Source organism: Balaenoptera acutorostrata, chromosome 18 (genome assembly GCF_949987535.1).
Source record: "Balaenoptera acutorostrata chromosome 18, mBalAcu1.1, whole genome shotgun sequence".
Classification (NCBI taxonomy): domain Eukaryota; kingdom Metazoa; phylum Chordata; class Mammalia; order Artiodactyla; family Balaenopteridae; genus Balaenoptera; species Balaenoptera acutorostrata.
The window spans coordinates 31,133,677-31,160,056 of NC_080081.1; the positions used below are offsets into that span (position 1 = coordinate 31,133,677).

General features: G+C 37.9%; 1 protein-coding gene across 3 annotated transcripts in view; it reads left to right on the plus strand.

Moving 5' to 3' along the window:
- Positions 1-26,380, plus strand: part of TBC1D4 (TBC1 domain family member 4) — a 214,016-nt gene that overhangs the window by 78,540 nt on the left and 109,096 nt on the right. Inside the window, exon 1 of one of the 3 annotated variants that reach the window (XM_057533036.1) lies at positions 7,704-7,771. The exons of the other annotated variants lie outside the window; for them this stretch is intronic. The gene's annotated coding sequence lies outside the window, so the exon portion shown is untranslated. Of the gene's footprint in view, positions 1-7,703; positions 7,772-26,380 lie in introns of those variants that run through there. 3 annotated transcript variants of the gene reach the window in all.

Genomic DNA, 26,380 nt, shown 5'->3' on the forward strand with positions numbered 1-26,380 from the left:
TACTAATACATGCTACAACATAGATGAACCTCAAAAAGTGCTCAGTGAAAGAAGCCAGTCACAAAAGACCATATTGTATGACACCATTTATATAGAATGTTCAAAATAGTCAAAACTATAGAGAAAATAGATTCGTGGTTCCCAGGACTGGAATGGATGGAGGAAGGTTGAGGGTATGGAGGTGTGACTGGTGATAGGTACAAGGTTTCTTTTTGGGGTGTTGAAAATGTTCTAAAATTGGGTAATGGCGACGATTGCATGACTTTGTAAATATACTAAAATCCAATGAATTGAATGCTTTAAAAAGGCAAAAATTGTGATATGTAAATTATATATTCATGAAGCTGTTAAAAAATGCAGTACCTTATTTTCTGAGATTTCCTGGCTTGTTCCCCTCTTCCTCTTTCATCCGGACCTTCTCTTTCCTTTCCCTGTTCTGCTCATGTTTGATTCCATGTCCAGCAGTTTCCTGTCAGTATGGGTTCCAATCTTGAGTGTGAGTCCTCGGGGAGCGGTTTCTGTAGTTTAGCCCCTTAAGCTTTGCCATGGGCCCCTCTCACTCATCTGTTTTTGGAGTAGACAGAAGCCTTTTCAGTTTCAGCTGCTGTTCTCACATTGGCCAGCCAGGCTTTACAGTGACTGTTGGTTACTTTGGTTCTCAGGCTCCTTAATCACCCCATGGCTTCACTTTCCTTCTTTCCTCATTGATATGGGGATCGTGCAAGTCTTGTAGCTGCATGTGATTTGTACCAAATGATTTGTATTTTGGGATTCAAGAAGATATTTTGTCACCTAGTTTTGTTATAGATGTTGTCCATGGGTTTTGCTCTTGATATCAGTTGTTCTGTTTTTATGTGGAGATTTGGAAAGATTCAAAAACTATGCTTCCATTGCTTGCGGCCATCTTTCTTTCTCTCTCTCTCTCTCTTTTTTTATTATTGCAAAGATTTTATTCTCTTTAATTTGGCCATCTTTCTAGAATTCAGAAGTGTAACCTTTCAGACAATTTGAGGAAGAGATTTGGAAAGAATCAGTCTGGCGAAAACAGAGGATGTCCTCCTGGAGATTTAATTATCCTTGAGCAAAGAGCCTGTGGCTTATTAACTTTCTAAATCTAGCACCTAGCACAGGCCCTGGCATTGGTTAACACCCAGATAAACATTTGTTGAATAAATAGATGTGCAGAGGGATGAATGACTGCTTGAAGGAGAGCGAGCTAGAATTTATAGCTGGTACCCTCTTGCCAGTGTTGACATGTGGGAGCCTGGGTGGGTGGTTTCCATTCCTTATACATGTAGATCAGAAACAAGTCTGAAGCTTTGGTCAGCTATTCAGCTGGATTACCTGCCTCAGTTTATCAAGAACTTTTGTGAAATGATATATAATTATCATGATAAGTTTTCAGTATTCTTAGGGTGTTGATGATCTAGGTTGCTTGGATTCTAGCTCTACCTGAATGAATGTGTTAGATCCTTCATTGTCCCATAGGTGCTGGGTCTATGTCCCAGAAGTCTTAGATTCCCTTAGGTCCCTCATATCCTTAGATTCCTTTTCTAACCCTAAGCCACCCTAACCTTGCTTGTGGGTAAATAAACCACGTGTATGAGATAGTATCCTGTCATGCAGGATCTCTCCAGTCTGATATGGGGGCAAACTGCCTGATCTTTTCTGAGCTCTCTGTTCCTCTAATCAATCCCTTTTGTTTATTCTATTCTCCTAAGAACCTTGAAAAACTTAGTAGATAGAATTATGTATCTTAAAAAGACGAATTCCCTCAGAGCCCGCCATTCTTCTGAAACTCCTTCCGGGTTGCTTTTCGCCAGCCACTGTCACGTGCCAATTCCTTCCTGATCCTCTCATCCTCATCAACACTTACTTCCCAATGTTCCATTTTCTTGGTACTCTGTGTTTCACTACATTTAGTGGGATAAAATTGTGCTGAGATAAAAATGAAGTATAAAGGCATAAAATGTGCTGTCTGTTTAAGATAGCCTGTTTATTTGTCTTTTAACAAAGACTTGCAACACTTTAACTCAAAGAAGTTGATTTGGGTAGAAACTTGTATACCTCTGCCATTTTTCAAGTCCAGGTGATATCTGAGGATCTTGGAAATAATAAGAAATGTAAAGAATAAGATTGTAAGGAACACAGTGTTCACTCTCTGAGTGGCTGTGAAGATGATTAGTGTTAGATTTCTGGGTTGGACTCTTGGATAGGTTTCTTCACAGATTCTCTTGAGATATGTGTATCAAATCAGCTTGTTAAAAAGCGAAAGAACATGTGGGCATATTGCCCTAACAGTTGGCTGCTTTTAGACCCTGCAGCTGTTTGAAAGGCCTGAGTGAACTAATTAAATTATGGCTGAGAAACGTCTCTCTCTCTGATGTTAGTGCTTGCCATCAACATCCTTCTGAAAATAATGGTAGTTGGGGAGAGAGAGATGTGCAAGGAATACAGACAGATACATTTAATTTCAATTTGAAAAAGGAACAAAACACACAAAAATGGCATTTACATTCTTTTTTTTTTTTAATTAATTAATTTATTTATTTTTGACTGTGTTGGGTCTTTGTTTCTGTGTGAGGGCTTTCTCTAGTTGCGGCAAGCGGGGGCCACTCTTCATCGCGGTGCGCGGGCCTCTCACTATCTTGGCCTCTCTTGTTGCAGAGCACAGGCTCCAGACGCGCAGGCTCAGTAGTTGTGGCTCACGGGCCCAGTTGCTCCGCGGCATGTGGGATCTTCCCAGACCAGGGTTCGAACCCGTGTCCCCTGTATTGGCAGGCGGATTCTCAACCACTGCGCCACCAGGGAAGCCCGGCATTTACATTCTTGAAAGTTAAATGAAGAATCGTAATCTTGGTATGTCATGTCTGAAATTTGTTGAAACTTCCTTCTTTTGGTTTACTCTTTGGAACTGTGCCCAGTTTTGTATATAGTGGTTAGTTTAACTCTTTAAATAAATGAATTTTTGGCTTAAAGCTTCTCTACATTTTAAAACGCTTTTAAAAAATGACAAAAGATGCTTACGGTAAAGTTTATATAATATATAAATGTATAAAAAGTAAAAAAAACAAAAAAATCAACTTCCCTTTTAATTCTCTTTTCCTTCAGGAAGTTATAGACTGATGCACACCCTTCTAGACTTAAAAAATGCATATATATGATTGACTGGAGATGTATGTATTGTATCTTTTTATAAAAATTATATCTACCATTTATACTGTTCTGCGACTTGATTTTTTTCACCTAATAGTTCATGATCTTTTCTCCACACAGATGAGAATTTAATGAGCTGAATTCACCCTTTTCATATCCATAGGGGTATTATATGTTGGCCTGTATGTCAGAAAGATGTCAGGAAGAATGACAACCCTCCCCAAATAGTTTGCCCTTGTCTGTCTCTAGCCTAAATAGATGCACCAGTACCTAGAAGTCGTTCAACAGCTGTCAGATCAATTGCACGGCTGCTGGTGACACGGAGGAGATGCAGCAGCTGGTAGACAAGTGTAGCCACCCCGTTTCTGAGCATGGGAGGAGGGACAGAAGATGACATATTTCTGCTATTGTTCCATTTTTAACTACATGGTTTCCCTTTAGGTGTTTCCTTTTATAGTTGTAAAAATGGTTTTAGTGAAGCATCTAAAAAAAAAAAGATTTAGGTAAATGAGAGAAGAAAAAAATTACCCGTAGACTCTCATTCCTCAAGTTAATTATTGTTAACATTTTTGTTATATTTCTTTTTTCCGTGCCTTTTTAAAATGTGTTGATGGAAATAGCATTTTACTTCTGTGATCTTTCTCCCTCAAACCCATCAGTCCGGTCTAATCATGAGAAAAACATTAGGAAAGTCCCAAATAAGGAACATTTTACAAAATGCCTTGTGAGTATGCCTCAAAACGATCGAGGTCATCAATAACAAGGAAAGTTTGAGATACTGTCACAGCCAAGGGGAGCTTAAGGAGACATGACAACTAAATGTGATGTGGTCTCCTGGATGAAATCCTGGAACAGAAAAGGACATTTGGGAAAAGCTAAGGACATCTGAATAAAGCATGGACTTTAGCTAATAATAATGTATCATTATGGGCTCATTAATTGTGATAAATGCACTATGCTAAAGGAGGATGTTAACAATAGGAGAAATTGGGTTTGAGTTATATGGAAACTCTTTATACTACCTTGACATCTTTTCTGTAAATCTAAAACTATTCTAAAATAAAACAAAAAAAATTTACGTTGTAATAATACCATGTATACAGTTTTGTATTCTGCTTTTTCTTATTGTGTCATCTTTTAAAAAATTAATGATTGTTTATTATTTCTCAGAATGAATATGCTATAATTCATCTATTCTTTCTTTTCTTTACTTTTCACTTTTTATTATTAATTAATTTATTTATTTTAACACCTTTATTGGAGTATAATTGCTTTACATTGTGTTAGTTTCTGCTGTATAACAAAGTGAATCAGCTATACGTCATCTAACTATTCTTTCATGTGGGATATATATATCATATATAAATTGTTTCTAATAATTAGTATTGCTCTGATGAACAGCTGTATCATTTATTTATACCCCTGTTCTAAAAGGATTTTTTAAAAAGAAATTTTAAAAGGGTTAATTTTTTAAGAAGAATTTAATAATTTTCAGAAATATTTCTATATTTAATTTGGGGTGGTGGTGGCTAGATTCCTAAAAGTGGAGTTAAAAAGTTAAACAGTCAGGTTGTATGAAGGTATTAAGTATTGTACCCAATTGTTTTACTGAAAGCCTATTTTAATTTACAGTTGTAGCACCAATGCCTCGTTTTACTGGATCTTTTCCAGCACTGTGTATAATCTTTTGTTTTATAATCTTCTCTAAAACTAGCATCTTCTTGATTTAATCTGTATCTCTTTATTTTTCCATTTAAACATCTCTCCCTTATCTTTATTTTACTACTTCTTTTTTAAAAATATAAATTTATTTATTTAATTTATTTATTTTTGGCTGCACTGGGTCATCGTTGCTGCACGCAGGCTTTCTCTAGTTGCGGAGAGCGGGGGTTACTCTTCATTGTGGTGCATGTGCTTCTCATTGCGGTGGCTTCTCTTGTTGCAGAGCACGGGCTCTAGGTGCGCGGGCTTCAGTAGTTGTGGCTCACGGGCTCTAGAGCGCAGGCTCAGTAGTTGTGGTGCACGGGCTTAATTGCTCCGCGGCATGTGGGATCTTCCTGGACCAGGGCTTGAACCTGTGTCCCCTGCATTGGCAGGTGGATTCTTAACCACTGTGCCACCAGGGAAGCCCCTATTTTACTACTTTTCTTAAGAATTTTCTGTTCATGATTAAAAACTGGGCAGAAGACCTGAATAGACATTTTTTTCAAAGAAGATATACAGATGGCCAACAGGGACATGAAAAGATGCTCAACATCACTAATCATCAGGGAAATGCAAATCAAAACCACAATAAGATATCACCTCACACCTGTCAGAATGGCTATCGTCAAAAAGACCACAAATAACAAATGCTGGCAAGGATGTGGAGAAAAGGGAACCTTAGTACACTGTTGGTGAGAATGTAAACTGGTGCAGCCACTCTGGAAAACGTTATGGAGGTTTCTCAAAGAACTAAGCATAGAATAACCATATGATCTAGCAATTCCACTGTTGGGTATATATCTGAAGAAAACGAAAACACTAATTCAAAAAGATACATGCACCCCAGTGTTCATAGCAGCATTGTTTACAATGGCCAAGATATGGAAGCAATCTAAGTGTCCATCAACAGATGAATGGATAAAGAAGATGTGGTATATATACATAATGGGATATTAGTCAACCATAAGAGAGAATGAAATTCTGCCATTTGGTGCAACATGGACGGACCTAGAGGGTATTATGCTTAGTGAAATAAGTCATACAGAGAAAGACAACTACTGTATGATATCACTTATATGTGGAATCTAAAAAATAAAGCAAAAGAATGAATATAACAAAACAGAAACAGACTCAACAGATACAGAGAACAAACTAGTGATTACCGGTTGAGAGAAGGAAGGGGGAAGAGGCAAGCTAGGAGTAGGGGTAAAGAGGCACAAACTACTATGTATAAAATAAATAAGTTACAAGGATGTATTGTACAGCACAGGCAAATCTTGCCATTATTTTATAATAATTTTAAATGGAATATAATCTATAAAAATATTGAATCATGATGTTGTACACCTGAAACTAATATAATAGTAAATCAACTATACTTCAATAAAAAAAGAATTACCCAGGGCTTCCCTGGTGGCGCAGTGGTTGAGAATCTGCCTGCTAATGCAGGGGACACGGGTTCAAGCCCTGGTCTGGGAAGATCCCACATGCTGCGGAGCAACTAGGCCCGTGAGCCACAACTACTGAGCCTGCGCGTCTGGAGCCTGTGCTCCGCAACGAGAGAGGCCACGATGGTGAGAGGCCCGCGCACCGCGATGAAGAGTGGCCCCTGCTTGCCACAACTAGAGAAAGCCCTAGCACAGAAACGAAGACCCAACACAGCCAAAAATAAAATAAATTAATTAATTAATTTAAAAAAAAAAGAAAAAAAAGAATTATCCATTCATATCCTTTGTACCACTTGAATCTGTATTTTTCTTGTCAATTTTTTTGAGCTCTTTAAGTAGTAAACACAAAACATTTAACAGTAAACACAAAAAGATGAAATATCGGGCTATTTAAGTACTCTTTTAAAATGATGCTCTAGTACACCTAGGAAGAGGAAAAAGTATAGGTTCTTATGATAAAATCTAATGCCATTGAAATTTGTATCATAAGAGATATAGAAATAATAGTAAGTAATCAAATCATCATGTTGTAAATCTAACACTAATACAGTGTTGTATATAAATTTTATCTCAATAAAACTAGGGAAAAAACAAATAATAGTAAGTAGTAAATCATTTTCTTTGTATATGCATTAATTATTTTGGAGCAGCATGTGAATTTTGAAAATGTTGGAGTGTTTAACAAAATTATTTACACTTCTCTTTATTCCTTAAGGTATCTACCAGATCAAAATTAGTAAGTTTCGTGACCATATGGTAGTATGCAAAAAATACCTCCACAAAACCCTCACAATATTTCAGAAAGTATTTTAAGCAATATAAATAATAAAGATTATAAGACAAACATTTTGTTTAGTAATGATGAAAAACCAGTTATTAGCAAATAGTTTTATTACTACCTATGAAATTAGAACTAATAATTATTTTCCTGCTGTCTCCCCACCAAAAGAACCCACACACTTTTTTTCTCTGAAAAATAGTCATGATGTGAAGCTGAGGATGTGGTGGAAGGGGAGGCGTTAAAAATGCGTTGATCGGGACTTCCCTGGCGGTCCAGTGGTTAGGACTCCATGCATCTGCTGCAGGGGGCACGGGTTGATCCCTGGTTTGGGAGCTAAGATCCCACATGCCACGCGGCCAAAGGAAAAAATATGTGTTGACCCTGGATCTATGAACCTGGCCAGGTACAGAAGTAGGTCGTCACCAGTGGGTGAAAGGCAGTTCAGTCTTTCTGGTTTGGTTTATTTTGGACCTGCATGCCTGGAGCAGTCCTTAAGAGAGGGGCCCTAGAGCATGGGGGCTGCCTGTTCTTTCCTCATGACTGCAAATGCCAGACATTCTGTGACACTGGACTGTGGACCTCATTCACCCGGGGCCCGATGGCTGGCCTGCTTCACAGCTTCCTCTGATTTTGGCTGAGACAGAAGTTCAGACGCCTTGTGTGTGTGTAACTTTACCTCTCTGTGAGTTCTGTTTCTCTCTTTTTGTGCTTAGGCAGTATGTGTTTTTAGGTATAAAATCTTCCTGTGTCTCTCTCACTTTCACTTTTTTTTTTTTTTGTAAATTTTACCCTTTATTCTGTGCTCACTTGAATTAAAATTCAAACATGAAATAATTTATAGAAATCTTTTCATCACAGATCGTAATACTGTGTTTGTGTGTGTGTGTGTGTGTGTGCGCGTGCGTGCGTTTACTGAGGAGTGGAAGATCAAATGGAAAATGGTTTTTAAAGTAAAAGTTTTAGGTACCAAATAAAATATAAGGAGTCAGGTAGGCAAATGACCTTTTTAAATGGAGAATGTGATCAGCAAGTTCACCTTTAAATATTTTATCCTTTTCTCTGAAGTATTACCTGAGAATGGAAGCATTTATTAGAGCACAGTCATTATGTAATGACTCTTTTCTGTATTGAAAGAATGGTGACATGTTCTGTTCAGTCTTTTTCAATTTCTCAACCAAAGCTTAAGGGCAGAGGAAAGCGAAGCTGTACATCTGGGGAGAATGGGGGGTGACACCTTTGCAGTCTGCTACAAGCTCTAAATTACTTTGAAGCTTTGCTATATATTAAGAATTAATGCAGATTTTAGTCTATCTGTAATACATCTTGTTTTTTGATTTAAAAATGTTTTAAATTGCTTACTAGTAAAATTATTTAACCCCTTCCCTCCAATCTATAAGTAAGAATGATTCTGCTAGAATGCATGCCATGTATGTCCTTGACTTTGGGACACCCTTGGCTGATCGTTACACATCCTACAGAATACACATAGCTTTGTTTAAATAGCTTTATAAGAGATGGAAGAAGAACAGCTAAAGATCTACATGTTTCAGAAGGTGCTAATCACATTTTTATGTGAAGTGTCCATTTGAGCAAAGGTCCACAGGTTTTCATGATTTGAGTAATGCCTCATTGCTTAATGTTCCCTTTTCAATTAACTCATTCATTAATTTGACAAATAGACTAGTCTCCAGGACTGAAAAAGTGTCCGTCTTCATGGAGCTTACCATGTAGTTTTTCTTTTGATTTACAGTTTGATAGACACATTCTAAAAGTAGTTTGAATTTGTTGCCTTTATTTTCCAGGAGTTAAAAAAAATGTAAAAATCCAAACCAAAAACATCTTTCTTAATCTGGCAAATAAATGTGCTTCATTCTTTGGGTGAGACATTGTAGATGAATCTGCAAATGCTGTTACTTATTGCTAAGAAGGGACTGTCTCATTGCCAGAGTATTGTATTTTGAAACTTTATGCATACATAACTCTTGATAGAAAAGAATTATGTCTCTGAAGTTAAAATATTGTTCTTTCTGATTATACTTTACTTTCAGCTGTGGAAAAACTGCCCAATGCCAAGATCATTTAGTACGATGTACTGACTGAAAGTATTTATAGAGGTGGTTCTTGCCTGTGAAGTACATGACTCATAAATAGTCATGCATACAAATTCTAGCAGGTACCCTGCACGACTCCACTTGTCCCATCGTCATGGGAGCCACCATGAGAAGGAAGCTTGGAGTTTGTGAAGATAACATGACTCGAGAGAAAGTAAAGGGGGGATTAAGAACAGATAAGGGGAGCTGATCCTGAAGACTAACTCCCAATCAGGCATGAGGGTAGGGCTCGGGGCCAGGGAGAAGGATGATATGTGTAACTTCCCCTTTGAAACACATTCTCTTTCTTTTCTAATTCCTAAAAAGCCTTTTGAGAATTACAGCATATTAGAGATGGATAGGAGAAGGAGAGATCATCTAGTTCTTGTTTAACACTAATGTGTAAAGGAAACTAAAGTCTGTTTCAAGTGGTTGCCCAGGTTCACGTAGTTAGTGGTAGCATATATCTAGGCATCTAGATTCCAGAATCTATGCTTGGATTTTTCGTACTTGATTTATTTATTTTCTGGAGTGCTCATTGCCTGTGGGAGATGATGGGACATGGAGCTGAAGGAGGTGGTCTGAAGCCAACTCGTGGAAGGCTTTGTTTGTATGCCACGCTGCAGGATTTCCTGTGTGTGCTGGAGAGCTAGTGATGATTTTAAGTGTGGCCGTAACATTAGATTTGCGTCAAGAAGGGAAACTTTGACTATAATTTGGAGAATGATTGATTGATGTCCGGGGTGGTGGTGAGTGGTGAAGGGATATTAGGAAGTTGCTGGAGTAGTTCATTCAAAAAGTGCTGAGACTGAATATAAACAGTGGGAGTGAAGAGAAGGGTGGACTTGTTAGAGCAATATTTGGGAGGTAGAGAGAGAGAGAAATTAATGATGTTTTGTATATATTGGTGGTAGGTGGCGGTGAAGGGAGAGGGAGAACTTAGGTGTTTTGACTTTCTCGGGCGCATAACAAATCACCTTACAAATTAATTGCTTAAACTGATAGCTATTGTTTAGTTGCTCGCTATTCTGCAATTTGGGCAGGGCTTCGTAAAGATAGCTCTCTACTCCATGTGGCATCTGACAGAGCTGGAATTTTCAGCATGGCTTCTTCCCTGTCTGGTACCTCAGCTGAGATTGCTGTCATCTAGGGGCTGGCCAGGAATCTCGCTGTGGTATGTCCACATGGCCAGTTTTAGCTTCATCATAGCATTCAGTCTCATAATAGTCTGACTTCTTATACGGCGACTGTTTTTTCATCAGAGTACAAAAATAGAAGCCGAAGGCCTTCTTAATGCATGGGTGCAGAAATCCCAGAACATTATTTCTACTGCATTCTATTGGTCAGAGCAGTCACAAGTCCAGGCAGGGTTTAAGACATGGGAAATAGCCCCCATCAAATAATTTATAAACATATATTTAATCCACCACAATCTGCCCTGTGGCCACAAATTATTCATGTTCTTTCACAGGAAAAATACACTTACCCATTTCCAAGATGCCCTGCCGTCTCATTCCATCAGAGCCTCAGACTCAGACTCAAATACTGGAATCTCATTCGTTAATTCATGTCTAGGTGCAGATGAAACGCGTTGGGTGTGATTTCTCAGTTGCAGAGACCTGTGAACTAAAAGGACAAGTTATCTGGTCTCCTCCTCCAACAGAAAATGGGAAAACAGGGACAAGATCAGTACAGTAGGTACTCTGTTCAAAATAGATGTGTGGGAGTGGGTTATGGAACTATGTAACAGGTACTGGTCCATAGCAATTCTGAAATCCAGCCAATTTCCCCTGTTCTAGGGGCAGGGAATACCTTGATTAGGGCCCAGTTCTCACTGGGAATGGCTTTCTGTAGTTTCCAATGGACTCCATCCACTGTACCATCCCTTCTCTCCAATGAGAAAGGACTGTGTTTGCACCAGAATAGCTTTTTCAGTCTGCTTCCTACCCATACAAGTTTGGAGGCCCAAAGGCCCCTTTTAATTTTGGAATGTCACAATTCATTTTAGAGCAACCTGGTATGGCTCCCCAAATTTTAAGGACTTCCTCTGTATCAAATTACAGTCTAGTCTGTTGGACAAAAGTCACACCCAGAAATATTTGTGAGATGGGTTGGCCCTTCTCTACTTTAGGTGGGGTGTCAGGTTGCTGTGGGACAGCACTTTAAGAGTCTTAGATGCCCCTTTGTTTAGCTAAGAGAGCCTAGGAGCCAGGGCCTCAGATGTTTGAGGTTTTAAAAAAGAGTCTTAACTTTCTTGATATTTATCCTGCTGCCATTTTTACTGGAGGAGCCTTACTTTGCTCTTTGCCCAGAGACTGTGAAGCTAATTTTTACTCTGAGAATCTTTTGCTGAGGAAGACTGCAGATGAGAAGCAGTTTTACAGTTGGACCCATGAAGTCCTGGATCCTTTGTATCTCCTCTAATTTTTGCTGTGAAAACTGAACAGTTTCTTCTTAGCTTATCTTGCTTCTCTCATACTTTATCACTGGAAGCTAAAAAAAAGGCAGTTGCACGTTTAATTTTTTTGCCTAGAATCTCCTTAACCCGATTCACAAGCTCATTAGGTATTTTATATTGTGCACATAACTGCGAATGACAGTTTTACTCCTTGTTTTGACAGTACACGACTCATGTCGCCTTTTCTCTGGCCTTCAGTAGCGGTTTCCCCAGTGCCCTTCTGGCTCCCAGTAACTGTGTCCTTCGAGGTCTCTACACAGTGCTCACTCCCAAAGCCAATGCCTCATATTTTAGGTTTTGGTTGTGGCACCTCATTTTAGATACTGATTTTTCTATTGCTTATTGCGTAACAAACCACCCCCAAACTTAGCGGCTTCAAATGGCAACAACATTTATTTACTCACCACCCTGCAGTTTGGTTCTCCATGGTGAGAACAGTTTATTTCTACTATACCTGGTATCTTTTGGGACTGGAATTCCCATGGTGGCTTCTTCACTCTCATGTCTGGGACCTCAGCTGAATGGTTGAAATATCTGGAGCCTGGCTCAGCATCTCTTTTCCTCCATATGACCTTTTTACGTGGATGGCTTGGGCTTCCTCACAGCATGGTGGTCTCAGGACAGTCTGACTTCTAATATAGCTGCTGGCTTTTTTTCAGAGTGAGAAAACAGAGGCAGCCAGGTCTTCTTGGTACTAGAGCTTGAATATCCCAGAATGTTGCTTCAGTTGCATTCAGTTTGTTAAAGGGCAAGCCCTGATTCAAGGGGAGGCAAATAGCTCTTTCCTTTCAGTGGGAGAACTACAAAGAATTTGAAGCTATCTCAAATCCATTACACTAGGGGATAATTCCTAGGTTCTTCTGGTTTAGGTAACTTTGGTAGATTATGATATTCTTCACTTGGAGTAAGTTTTCTGAAAAAGGTCATGGTTTACTTATGGATACATTTCTAAGTAAACAAAACAAAAGAAAAAGAAGAAAGAAAGAGAAAGAAAGGATCCTGTCAAAGATGTAGACTGACTTACTCCACCTCTTTTTGCTCTCTCCTCACAATGTAGTTCTGTTTTCAGGTCTTCTACCCATGATTTCCGTTTCCTCTTCCATCAGCTATAAATAGCATTTCTTTTTTATAATTAAAATTTTTTAATATAATTTTTAAAGGTTACTTTTCATTTAATTTTCATTTAATTTACAGTTATTACAAAACATTGGCTATATTCCCCGTGTTGTATAATACATCCTTGAGCCCAATAGTTTGTACTTCTCACTCCCCACCCCTATATTACTGTCCCCCTCCACTGGTAGCCACTAGTTTGTTTTCTATATCTGTGAGTCTGCTTCTTTTTTGTTATATTCACTAGTTTCCTGTATTTTTTAGATTCCACATATAAATGATATAATACAGTATTTGTCTGTCTCTGTATGACTTGTTTCACTTAGCATAAAGCCCTCCAAGTCCATCCATGTTGCTGCAAATGGCAAAATTTAGTTCCTTTTTTATGACTGAGTAGTATTCCATTGTGTGTGTGTGTGTGTGTGTGTGTGTGTGTGTGTGTATCTGTATGTGTGTATATATATATATATCTATATATCTATATCACATCTTCTTTTTCCATTCATCTGTTGATGGACTCTTAGGTTGCTTCCATATCTTGGCAATTGTAAATAAGGCTGCTATGAACATTGCGGTACATGTATCTTTTCAAATTAGTGTTTTTTAGACAGCATTTCTTAAGATTTCTATGTCAATTCTACTACCTTCATTTTTTTATCTCTTCTTCTACTTCCACTTTCTAGTTTCTGGTACCTATACTTTTTTATGTTGATAAAATTGATATCATTACATCATGATGTGCCCATAATTAATTTCAGGCTTTGTTTTTAGACTGACTTTAAAATTTGATCATTAGTCATGGGTCATGCTATTGTAACTCTGTAAATATTCACCAAAAAGTCAGTGTACCATAATCATATGTCTTTTCTTTTACAGCTTTTTTGTTTTGTCCTGCAGTCTCTACCAGTTTTTTCTTGCCTTTTCTGCTTCAGTTATATTCTTAAATTCTTCTAAAATTTCAAGCGTATTAACCGACCTGGAGGCTCTTCCTTCCCTAGATACTCCTCACCCAGAGTCCTCTGTTATCCTGGTTCAGTGGGACTCATGGAACCCATGCTTGAGGCACAGCACTCAAGGTTGGAGTCACTATTTCCTTCATCCCGTGACTTCCTGTTTCTTATTTTACTCTTTTGTTTTGTTCAAGCATATTTTTAAATAGCTTCTCCAAAACGCCTGTATGGGTCAACCTTCTGAGTCTTTTATCGTCTGAAAATGTGTCTGTTCTGTGACCAGAATATTTTTTCAGCACTGTAGGAAAAGAAAACACCTAAGTACTCAGAACACTCTATGCTCTAAATGCCTTACATTTATGCTCTAAATAAATGTAAGGGATGTGATTACTTGGTTTTGTTTTTTTCCCAAAATCTATGTTATGATCGTTTGTCCATTTGATCATTGTTTAATTTTTTCTTTTTGGTGTGCATATTTCTGAATTGTAGAAATTGCAGTCAGATATTAGTTGTTGGGTTTATTTATTGATAATTAATTCTATTAGATGACAAACTTGTGAAATTTTCCCTGAATAGAAATCAGTGTTGTGAAGCAAATAGGCCTCTTTTAGGAAAAAAAAATGCAAAAATGTTTGAAGTATCCCCTTTTAGTCTTTATTTTAAGAATCTCTTTGCTTTTTCCTCTGGTGAGACAAAGGCAAATTGTTCAAAACTTGTTTCAAGACAGTTTGTCTCTGCAGACGAACTTGAACTTTTAAAACAGAGTCAACACGATCTGAAAAGGTTTCAGACCTCTGAGTGGTGGTGCTGCTCTTAGGTCAATTCTATTATCCCTCCTTTGAAAACAGCTGGCTAGATGGTAAAAGGTTGAGATATAAACTCCATTAACAACATTCATGCCTGCAAGAAAAATGTGCTTTATTGTTTTAGTATAATGAATGGGACCGGCCTGTGAGTCTGCACTGAATTTTTTCTACAGCGGTGGAGGTGGTAGATTTGAAGCTTGTGATTTGTAATGAAGGAAACTGGATTAAGCATTTACCCTTTACCTAGGTTATCAGCATGTGAAATAACCCAGTGGAAAACATTGCTTGAAAGCAGGAACTACATGAATAGTAGGTCATAAGACAAACAAGGTGCTCTGTCGGAAAGTCCAGAGCCAGTGGTTGCAAAAACAACTTGATCCTGTACATAAATGAGGAAGCTTAAACAGGCCAACCAATGAAAATGGAAGGAACACAAAAATTAACTGGCTCTGGAGCCATCATACATACCAAGGTGTCATTTGTTTTTTTCTCTAGTGAATTGTGAACTTCCTAAACTGTTTGTAGGTTTGCTATTTCTAGTAACTCATCAAGTAATACAAAGACTCTTTATATAAACAGCCTTTGGTAGTATACAGATATCTTATTATAATGTTGGAGGAATGCATTTCATATTATGACTTGTGAACTTCACTACTCGCTTAAAAAAGTGTGTGAAGGAGGTCTTCTAGTGTAGAGTCAGCTTTTTACACATCATTCCTGTTCAGATATTCCACAGAGTGAAGAGTCACAGCCTCTATGGGGAGAAGTCACTGGGGAGAAACAGCAGTAGATGAATCCTTTTCAGGCTTAACTTTGTCCACGGCTTGGTAGACACAAACCAGTACATGCACCTGCTGGGTTCCCATCCCTTTGGCTTTTAGAAAACTTCTACTTTGTCCTTAAACTTCCCTCATAGGACTACTTTAATATTTAAAGGAATGGCAATAACTTTTTCAGAAAACATATTAAAATTTGATAAATTCATTTTTGAAAGATTTTTTTGATGTGGACCATTTTTAAAGTCTTTATTGAATTTGTTACAATATTGCTTCTTTTTTTATGTTTTGGTTTTTTGGCCGTGAGGCATGTGGGATCTTAGCTCCCTAACCAGGGGTTGAACCCACACCCCACCCCCTGCACTGGAAGGCGAAGTCTTAACCACTGGACTGCCAGGGAAGTCCCGATAAAGTCATTTTTTAATTCATACACTTCTATATGCAAAATCTCTGTATTTAGTGCCTCTCCTCTGTAAATGGTTGTTTGTGCACTTGGCAACCTCTATACTGAATGCAATAATGCAATCTTTTTTTTTCCTCCTGAGATAATCATCTTTTAAAATTTATTCTTTAAAATGGAGGTGACATTGCTTTATAACTGGATGCAGTCTTTTTGAATGCGGTGATATTTCCACCTACTGTACGCTTTGCCAAATCTAGCAAGGGTTTTGCACATAGTAACTGCTTGATATTGTTTGTTGCATGAAATTAATTAGATATAGTCCCGTTTCTATTGTTGTTTCTCTTCAACTCAAAGTCTACATTATGTTTGTGTAGTGAAAGCACAGTAGCATTGCTTCCAGGGTTCAGGGTCACTGACAAGAACATATTTGATTTGACTTATACTGAGAAATAAAACATGAACCAAACAAAACAGCTAGCTACATTCTTTTTAATTTTTTAAAAAGATTGGCTGGCATATCTGGCTTCTATTGTATTTGAAATATGAAATATAATTATTTGTGTTATTTAGTAATAAGGTATATATTCTAGCAAGTATTTGACATGTAGGTGGTTCTTGCTGAGCACTCTTTTATTCTTTTCTGTATTTTTCTTATTTTTTTTAAAGCATTTCTTAATTTTTTAAAAATTTATTTATTTTATTTTTTATTTATTTTTGGCTGCATTGGGTCTCGTTGCTGTACGTGGGTTTTTTCTAGTTGTGGTGAGCGGGGGCTACTCTTCATTGCGGTGCGTGGGCCTCTCATCGTGGTGGCTTCTCTTGTTGCGGAGCATGGGCTCTAGGCATGTGGGCTTCAGCAGTTGTGGCGCACAGGCTTAGTTGCTCCGCGGCATGTAGGATCTTCCAGGACCAGGGCTCGAACCTGTGTCCCCTGCATTGGCAGGCGGATTCTTAACCACTGCGCCATCAGGGAAGCCCTCTTATTTTTTTGAAATTATCACATCTGAAACAGCTGTCAAACTGATTTAATAAACAGCCAAAATTACCATTGTTCTTTTCATGAATGTCAATACTTTTGATGACCTCTTGTGTTTAATAATGTTATTTATTTTCTCAAAGTTCATAAGGGCCCTGGCAAGATCTAAAATCTGTGGAATCTAAACCATGATCCTGCTAAATCTGGGCTAATAAGAAAGTAATATGGTAACATGACTTGAGCTCAAAATAAACACATCTGAGATGATAGTGAACTTGGGTTTACTTTTGTAAGTTAATTATACTTGTCCTGTTGTCCTCATAAGGTAATTTTATAAGTCAACTTAAAATTAGTTGAAAAGCACTTTGTAAGGTATTGAAATGTCTACATTTTGTAGACTTGGCCTGTTCATAGCAAGCCAAGTGGGTGGCAGTGGGTAGTATGTTATCTGGTGTATCTAGTACAGCAAAGGATGTCCATCGATTCATACTTGTCAAATGTTTGGAACAGGGCCTGCTACACAATAAGCCCTATATACCTTTTATTATATAAATATTAAAAACCACAAAAATATTAATTGCTATAGTTAAAAGGTGGTTAAGTGTAGCATTCCAGGGACCACCTTAGTAGGAGGAAGGTCAAAAGTGAGAAGATAAAGGTTTCAGGAGTAAGCAAGAGGTGATGGCATCTGATGTCCAAGTTGTTTGTGTGTGTGTGTGTGTGTGTGTGTGTGTGTGTGTGTGTGTGTAGGGTGGCCTTCACTAACAGTGTGTTCATTCACAGTATGGGAGACAAGGCAGAGTATGAAGGCACAGATGCAGATAGGTGATTAGATGTGGAAAGAGGAACTTGCAAAAGCTCTATCCTATCTATCTATCCATACACAAACACACACACACACACACACACATAGACAGTGATTCCGACAAACCAAGTCACAGAGAAAGATGAGATTTTGTCTTTTGACAATTGCTGACTCATATGCCTTGAGGTTTGCTGTAATTTTATGGTCTTTTTGTAAATCTCTTTGATGTTCACATGCAGCATCCTTAAGCTTTCATTCATTTCATTTCATTCCATCATTACATCCTTGAGGAATATCTCCAGCCCTGGCAATGCATCATATGGTTCTAGCTGTCGTAAAGATAAGATTCAAGTAAGCATGTTGCTTTCCTGTTTTAGGATGAGAAGAAAAGTCTGGAATATTTCAGTCTGTCTGTCCATTAAAAAAAAAAAAAAACCAAACTATTTGAACCCAGAATAGATGGTGAGCAACAATGGCTGCCATTTAGTGAGCACTTATAGGCCAAACATATGTATTCTCTCATTTAATCCTTGCAATAATCATTTGAAGCAAGTCTCATTAAACCACTTTATCTATGAAAAAAGATAACAGTTTTAGAGAAGTTAATAATATGTTTGTATAAGACCATACAGCCAGTAAATTGGAGAGCTGGTTTTGGAGCCTGTTTGAACAGTTTTGGAAGGCATTAAATTTTGATTATAACCTATATGTCCATAGTTTGACAAATAATTGACTGTAGTGGAGATAACTTAGGTTAATGTTTTAGTACTTTATTACTGTGGGCATCGTAGAATACTTTATTAACCATGGTTCTCAAATGTGGCTGTAGAACTCTGGGTTCCCTGAGATGCTTTCAGTGGGTCAGCAAAACTACTTTCATCATGTTAAGGTGTAATGTGTCTTTTTCACTATGTTGACATTTGTACTGCTGGTCTAAAAGCAATGGTAGATAAAACTGCTGATGCCTTAGCATGAATCAGTGTACTGGCACCAAACTCTACTAGTGGTCACTATATTTGTCACCACCAAGAATTCACAGTTAAAAAGAAGGCTAGGTCCATTTGAGAATGTCCTTGATGGATGAGTAGAAATTACTCAATTTATTAAATTTTGTCTCTTGAGAACAAATTTATATTTACATATGTAATATATGTGACAAAATGGGAACTGCACACTCAAATACAGTGGTTGTCTAGAGGAAAAGCATTTGTGCAGTTGTATGGGTGATATTAACAGAAGTCATATTTTGATAATATTTAATAAAATGTGTCAAATGTCAACATTTGTATAACTCAGTGAACTAATATTTTCCAAAACACCGATGTATGAGTTATGAAGTCATGTATTGGTAAAAGATCCATTTGAAGAGCGAGATAAAGAAGTGGATTTTTAATGGAACAGAGTACAGAAAGTTCACTGATATAGCTCTAGAGTTTGCATTGCAGCACATCTTTAAGAAACTATCATTTGTTGGATTTGGGGATAGTGTTAATAGAGACTATACACAATTATTAGACAAGGTCTTAAAATCCTTCATTTTCCCTATATATCTATATTTATGTGAGGCTGGAGGCTTTTTTCCTGTACTTGAACCAAAACAACATATTGCAGCAGATTGAATAGAGAAACAGATAAGAAAATCTAGCTGCCTTCTGTTGTCAGACATCAAAGAGATTTGCAAAAACGTTAAACAATATCAATCTTCTCGGGCTTCCCTGGTGGCGCAGTGGTTGAGAATCTGCCTGCCAATGCAGGGGACACGGGTTCGAGCCCTGGTCTGGGAAGATCCCACATGCCGCGGAGCAACTAAGCCCGTGAGCCACAATTACTGAGCCTGCGCGTCTGGAGCCTGTGCTCCGCAACAAGAGAGGCCGCGACAGTGAGAGGCCCGCGCACCGCGATGAAGAGTGGCCCCCGCTTGCCGCAACTGGAGAAAGCCCTCGCACAGAAACGAAGACCCAACACAGCCATAAATAAATAAATAAATAAATAAAATTAAAAAAAAAAAAAATATCAATCTTCTCACAAAATTTTGTTTAAAAAAACTAAACTATCTTTACTGAAAATACATCATTTAAGTTCATGTGCAATGATTTGTTGTTATTTTAAATGAACAAATTAATAAATATTTAAAATTTTCTCACCTGTAATTTCTAAAATGGTAAATATTAATTAACATAACCGCACACACAAAAGCTCTTTGAAGTCTCTCAACAATGTTAAAGAATGAGAATTGCTGTTCTAGAAAGCACTTTAAAAACGATGATAAAGATCCCTAATTATTGAGATGGGAAAGTGCTTAAGCCATGTTTTCAAGCACAAAGCGGGGAGGGGGGGTGTGCGGGGTCCACAAATCTTTGTGTTTAGAATGATCCTATTTATTCAAAATTTTATACTTTAATTATCTGTGCATGAGAGATATCCGGAGGGTGTTTACTAAAATTTCAGTAGTGGTCATCTCTGGATGAGTATTTTCTTATTTATATTTATCTTTATTATTTTATTTTACAATGAGCATATATCATTAAGAAAAAACAATAAAGCTATATAAACCCACATTTTATTATTTTACAGCAGGTGTCATTTTTTAAAAAAAGAGCAGAAAGTAATTTTAAAAAGTTATTTATTTATTTATTTATTTTTGGTTGTGTTGGGTCTTCGTTGCTCTGCGCGGGCTTTCTCTAGTTGCGGCAAGCGGGGGCTACTCTTCATTGCAGCACACGGGCTTCTCATTGCGGTGGCTTCTTGTTGCGTAGCATGAGCTCTAGGCACTTGGGCTTCAGTCATTGCAGCACGTGGGCTCAGTAGTTGTGGCTCGTGGGCTCTGGAGTGCAGGCTCAGTAGTTGTGGCGCACGGGCTTAGTTGCTCCATGGCATGTGAGACATTCCTGGATCAGGGCTTGAACCCGTGTCCCCTGAATTGGCAGGCGGATTCTTAACCACCACGCCACCAGGGACGTACAGTTGTCATTTTTATAAAAACATATGAAACCATATAAAAAGCGTTTGTAAAAACTGTTCTTATAGTGCATTCTTTTTAGACATGCTAAATAGTAGTTTTGGTTTGTGGTCCAAATTCATTGCCCTAAACTTCAGTGTAGTCATTTGAATCTACATGTTTAAGATGATGTTATTGGTAGCTTGACCTAGTAGATACTGATATCAGATATTTGATAATGCAGCTGTGCATTAAAAACTTTACTAATCTTTTCTTTTTTTTTATTTTATTTTTTTATACAACAGGTTCTTATTAGTTATCCATTTTATACATATTAGTGTATATACATCAATCCCAATCTCCCAATTCATCCCACCACCACCCCCTCGCCACTTTCCCCCCTTGGTGTCCATACGTTTGTTCTTTGCATCTGTGTCTCAATTTCTGCCCTGCAAACTGGTTCATCTGTACCATTTTTCTAGGTGCCACATATATGCGTTAATATACGATATTTGTTTTTCTCTTTCTGACTTACTTCACTTTGTATGACAGTCTCTAGATCCATCCACATCTCTACAAATGACCCACTTTCGTTCCTTTTTATGGCTGAGTAATATTCCATTGTATATATGTACCACACCTTCTTTATCCATTCGTCTGTCGATGGGCATTTAGGTTGCTTCCATGACCTGGCTATTGTAAATAGCACAGCAATGAACATTGAGGTGCATGTGTCTTTTTGAATTATGGTTTTCTCTGGGTATATGCCCAGTAGCGGTATTGCTGGATCATATGGTAATTCTATTTTTAGTTTTTTAAGGAACCTCCATACTGTTCTCCATAGTGGCTGTATCAATTCACATACCCACAAACAGTGCAAGAGGGTTCCCTTTTCTCCACACCCTCTCCAGCATTTGTTGTTTGTAGATTTTCTGATGTTGCCCATTCTAACTGGTGTGAGGTAATACCTCATTGTAGTTTGGATTTGCATTTCTCTAATAATTAGTGATGTTGAGCAGCTTTTCATGTGCTTCTTGGCCATCTGTATGTCTTCTTTGGAGAAATGTCTATTTAGGTCTTCTGCCCATTTTTTGATTGGGTTGTTTGTTTTTTTAATATTGAGCTGCATGAGCTGTTTATATATTTTGGAGAGTAATCCTTTGTCCGTTGATTTGTTTGCAAATACTTTCTCCTATTCTGAGGGTTGTCTTTTCGTCTTGTTTGTAGTTTCCTTTGCTGTGCAAAAACTTTTAAGCTTCATTAGGTCCCGTTTGTTTATTCTTGTTTTTATTTCCATTACTCTAGGAGGTGGATCAAAAAAGATCTTGCTGTGATTTATGTCAAAGAGTGTTCTTCCTATGTTTTCCTCTAAGAGTTTTATAGTGTCCAGTCTTATTACATTTAGGTCTCTAATCCATTTTGAGTTTATTTTTGTGTATGGTGTTAGGGAGTACTCTAATTTCATTCTTTTACATGTAGCTGTCCAGTTTTCCCAGCACCACTTCTTGAAGAGACTGTCTTTTCTCCATTATACATCCTTGCCTCCTTTGTCATAGATCAGTTGACCATAGGTGCGTGAGTTAATCTCTGGGCTTTCTATCCTGTTCCATTGATCTATATTTCTGTTTTTGTGCCAGTACCATACTGTCTTGATTACTGTAGCTTTCTAGTATAGTCTGAAGTCCAGGAGCCTGAGTCCTCCAGCTCCGTTTTTCTGTCTCTAGATTGCTTTGGCTACTCAGGGTCTTTTGTGTCTCCATACAAATTTTAAGATTTTTGTTCTAGTTCTGGAAAAATTGCCATTGGTAATTTGATAGGGTTTGCATTGAATCTGTAGATTGCTTTGGGTAGTATAGTCATTTTCACAATATTGATTCTTCCAATCCAAGAACATGGTATATCTCCCCATCTGTTGGTATCATCTTTAATTTCTTTCATCAGTGTCTTATAGTTTTCTGCATACAGGTCTTTTGTCTCCTTAGGTAGGTTTATTCCTAAGTATTTTATTCTTTTTGTTGCAGTGGTAAATGGGAGTGGTTCTTTAATTTCTCTTTCAGATTTTTCATCATTAGTGTATAGGAATGCAAGAGATTTCTGTGCATTAATTTTGTATCCTGCAACTTTACCAAATTCACTGATTTGCTCTAGTAGTTTTCTGGTAGCATCTGTAGGATTCTCTATGTATAGTATCATGTCATCTGCAAACAGTGACAGTTTTACTTCTTCTTCTCCAATTTGCATTCCTTTTAATTCTTTTTCTTCTCTGATTGCCATGGCTAGGACTTCCAAAACTATGTTGAATAATAGTGGTAAGAGTGGACATCATTGTCTTGTTCCTGATCTTAGAGGAAATGCTTTCAGTTTTTCACCGTTGAGAATGATGTTTGCTGTGGGTTTGTCCTATATGGCCTTTATTATGTTGAGGTACGTTCCCTCTACGCCCACTTTCTGGACAGTTTTTATCATAAATGGGTGTTGAATTTTGTCAAAAGCTTTTTCTGCATCTATTGAGATGATCATATGGTTTTCCTTCTTCAACTTGTTCATATGGTGTATGACATTGATTGATTTGTGTGTATTGAAGAATCCTCGCATCACTGGGATAAATCCCACTTGGTCATGGTGTATGATCCTTTTAATGTGTTGTTGGATTCTGTTTGTTAGTATTTTGTTGAGGATTTTTGCATGTATATTCATTAGTGATATTGGTCTATAATTTTCTTTTTTTGTAGTATCTTTGTCTGGTTTTGGTATCAGGGTGATGGTGGCCTCATAGAATGAGTTTGGGAGTGTTCCTTCCTCTGCAATTTTTTGGAAGAGTTTGAGAAGGATGGGTGTTAGCTCTTCTCTAAATGTTTGATAGATTTCACCTGTAAAGCCATCTGGTTCTGGACTTCTGTTTGTTGGAAGATTATTAATCAGAGTTTCAATTTCATTACTTGTGATTGGTCTGTTCATATATTCTATTTCTTCCTGGTTCAGTCTTGGGAGGTTATACCTTTCTAAGAATTTGTCCATTTCTTCCAGGTTGTGCATTTTATTGGCATAGAGTTGCTTGTAGTAAGTAGTCTCTTAGGATGCTTTGTATTTCTGTGGTGTCTGTTGTAACTTCTTTTTCATTTCTAATTTTATTGATTTTAATCCTCTCCCTCTTTTTCTTGATGAGTCTGGCTAATTGTTTGTCAATTTTGTTTATCTTCTCAAAGAACCAGCTTTTAGTTTGATTGATCTTTGCTATTGTTTTCTTTGTTTCAATTTCATTTATTTCTGCTTTGATCTTTATGATTTGTTTCCTTCTACTAAGTTTGGGTTTTGTTTGTTCTTCTTTCACTAGTTCTTTTAGGTGTAAGGTTAGATTGTTTATTTGAAATGTTTGTTTTTTCTTGAGGTAGGATTGTATTGCTATAAACTTTCCTCTTAGAACTGCTTTTGCTGCATCCCTTAGGTTTTGGATCGTCGTGTTTTCATTGTCATTTGTCTCTAGGTATTTTTTGATTTCCTCTTCAATTTCTTCAGTGATCTCTTGGTTATTTATAACGTATTGTTTAGCCTCCATGTGTTTGTGTTTTTTACGTTTTTTTCCCTGTAATTCATTTCTAATCTCATAGCCTTGTGGTCAGAAAAGATGCTTGATATGATTTCAAGTTTCTTAAATTTACTGAGGCTTGATTTGTGACCCAAGTTATGATCTATCGTGGAGAACGTTCTGTGCGCACTTGAGAAGAAAGTGTAATCTGCTGTTTTTGGATGGAATGTCCTATAAATATCAATCAAATCTATCTGGTCTATTGTGTCATTTAATGCTTGTGTTTCCTTATTAATTTTCTGTGTGGATGATCTGTCCATTTGTGTAAGTGAGGTGTTAAAGTCCCCCACTATTATTGTGTTACTGTCGAATTCCTCTTTCATAGCTGTTAGCAGTTGCCTTATGTATTGAGGTGCTCCTATGTTGGGTGCATATATATATTTATAATTGATATATCTTCTTCTTAGATTGATCCCTTGATCATTATGTAGTGTCCTTCCTTGTCTCTTGTAACATTTTTTATTTTAAAGTCTATTTTATCTGATATGAGTATTGCTACTCCAGCTTTCTTTTGATTTCCATTTGCATGGACTATCTTTTTCCATCCCCTCACTTTCATTCTGTATGTGTCCCTAGATCTGAATTGGGTCTCTTGTAGACAGCATATATATGGGTCTTGTTTTTGTATCCATTCAGCGAGCCTGTGTCTTTTGTTTGGAGCATTTAATCCGTTCATGTCTAAGGTAATTATCGATATGTTTGTTCCTATTACCATTTTCTTAATTGTTGTGGATTTGTTTTTGTAGGTCCTATTTTTCTCTTGTGTTTCCCACTTAGAGAAGTTCCTTTAACATTTGTTGTAGAGCTGGTTTGGTGGTGCTGAATTCTCTTACCTTTTGCTTGTCTGTAAAACTTTTGATTTCTCCATCGAATCTGAATGAGATCTTTGTCAGGTAGAGTAATCTTGGTTGTAGGTTCTTCCCTTTCATCACTTTAAATATGTCATGCCACTCCCTTCTGGCTTGTAGAATTTCTGCTGGGAAATCAGCTGTTAATCTTATGGGAGTTCCCTTGTATGTTATAGGTTATTTTTCCCTGGTTGCTTTTAATAATTTTTCTTTGTTTTTAATTTTTGCCAATTTGACTACTGTGTGTCTCGGCATGTTTTTCCTTGGGTTTATCCTGTATGGGACTCGCTGTGCTTCCTGGACTGGGGAGGCTATTTCCTTTCCCATGTTAGGGAAGTTTTCGACTATAATCTCTTCAAATATTTTCCCAGGTCCTTTCTGTCTGTCTTCTCCTTCTGGGACCCTTATAATGTGAATGTTGTTGCTTTTACTGTTGTCCCAGAGATTTCTTAGGCTGTCTTCATTTCTTTTCGTTCTTTTTTCTTTTTTCTGTTCCGCAGCAGTGAATTCCACCATTCTGTCTTCCGGGTCACTTATCCGTTCTTCTGCCTCAGTTATTCTGCTATTGATTCCTTCTAATGTAGTTTTCATTTCAGTTATTGTATAGTTCACCTCTGTTTGTTTGTTCTTTAATTCTTCTAGGTCTTTGTTAAACATTTCTTGCATCTTCTCGATCTTTGCCTCCATTCTTTTTCCAAGGTCCTGGATCATCTTCACTATCATTATTCTGAATTCTTTTTCTGGAAGGTTGCCTATCTCCACTTCATTTAGTTGTTTTTCTGGGGTTTTATCTTGTTCCTTCATCTGGTACATAGCCCTCTGCCTTTTCATCTTGTCTGTCTTTCTGTGAATGTGGTTTTTGTTCCACAGGCTGCAGGATTGTACTTCTTCTTGCTTCTGCTCTCTGCCCTCTGGTGGATGAGGCTATCTAAGAGACTGTGGAAGTTTCCTAATGGGAGCGGCTGGTGGTGTGTAGAAGTGGCTGTTGCTCTGGTGGGTAGAGCTCAGTAAAACTTTAATCTGCTTGACTGCTGATGGGTGGGGCTGGGTTCCCTCCCTGTTGGTTGTTTGGCCTTAGGTGACCCAACACTGGAGCCTACCCGGGCTCTTTGGTGGGGCTAATGGGACTCTGGAAGGGCTCACGCCAAGGAGTACTTCCCAGAACTTCTGCTGCCAGTGTCCTTGTCCCCATGGTGAGACATAGCCACCCCCTGCCTCTGCAGGAAACCCTCCAACACTAGCAGGTAGGTCTGGTTCAGTCTCCTATGGGGTCACTGCTCCTTCCCCTGGGTCCCGATGCACACACTACTTTGTGTGTGTCCTCCAAGAGTGGAGTCTCTGTTTCCCCCAGTCCTGTTGAAGTCCTGCAATCAAATCCCGCTAGCCTTCAAGGTCTGTTTCTCAGAATTCCTCCTCCAGTTGCCAGACCCCCAGGTTGGGAAGCTTGACGTGGGGCTCAGAACCTTCACTCCAGTGCTTGGACTTCTGTGGTATAAGTGTTCTCCAGTTTGTGAGTCACCCACCCAGCAGTTATGGGATTTG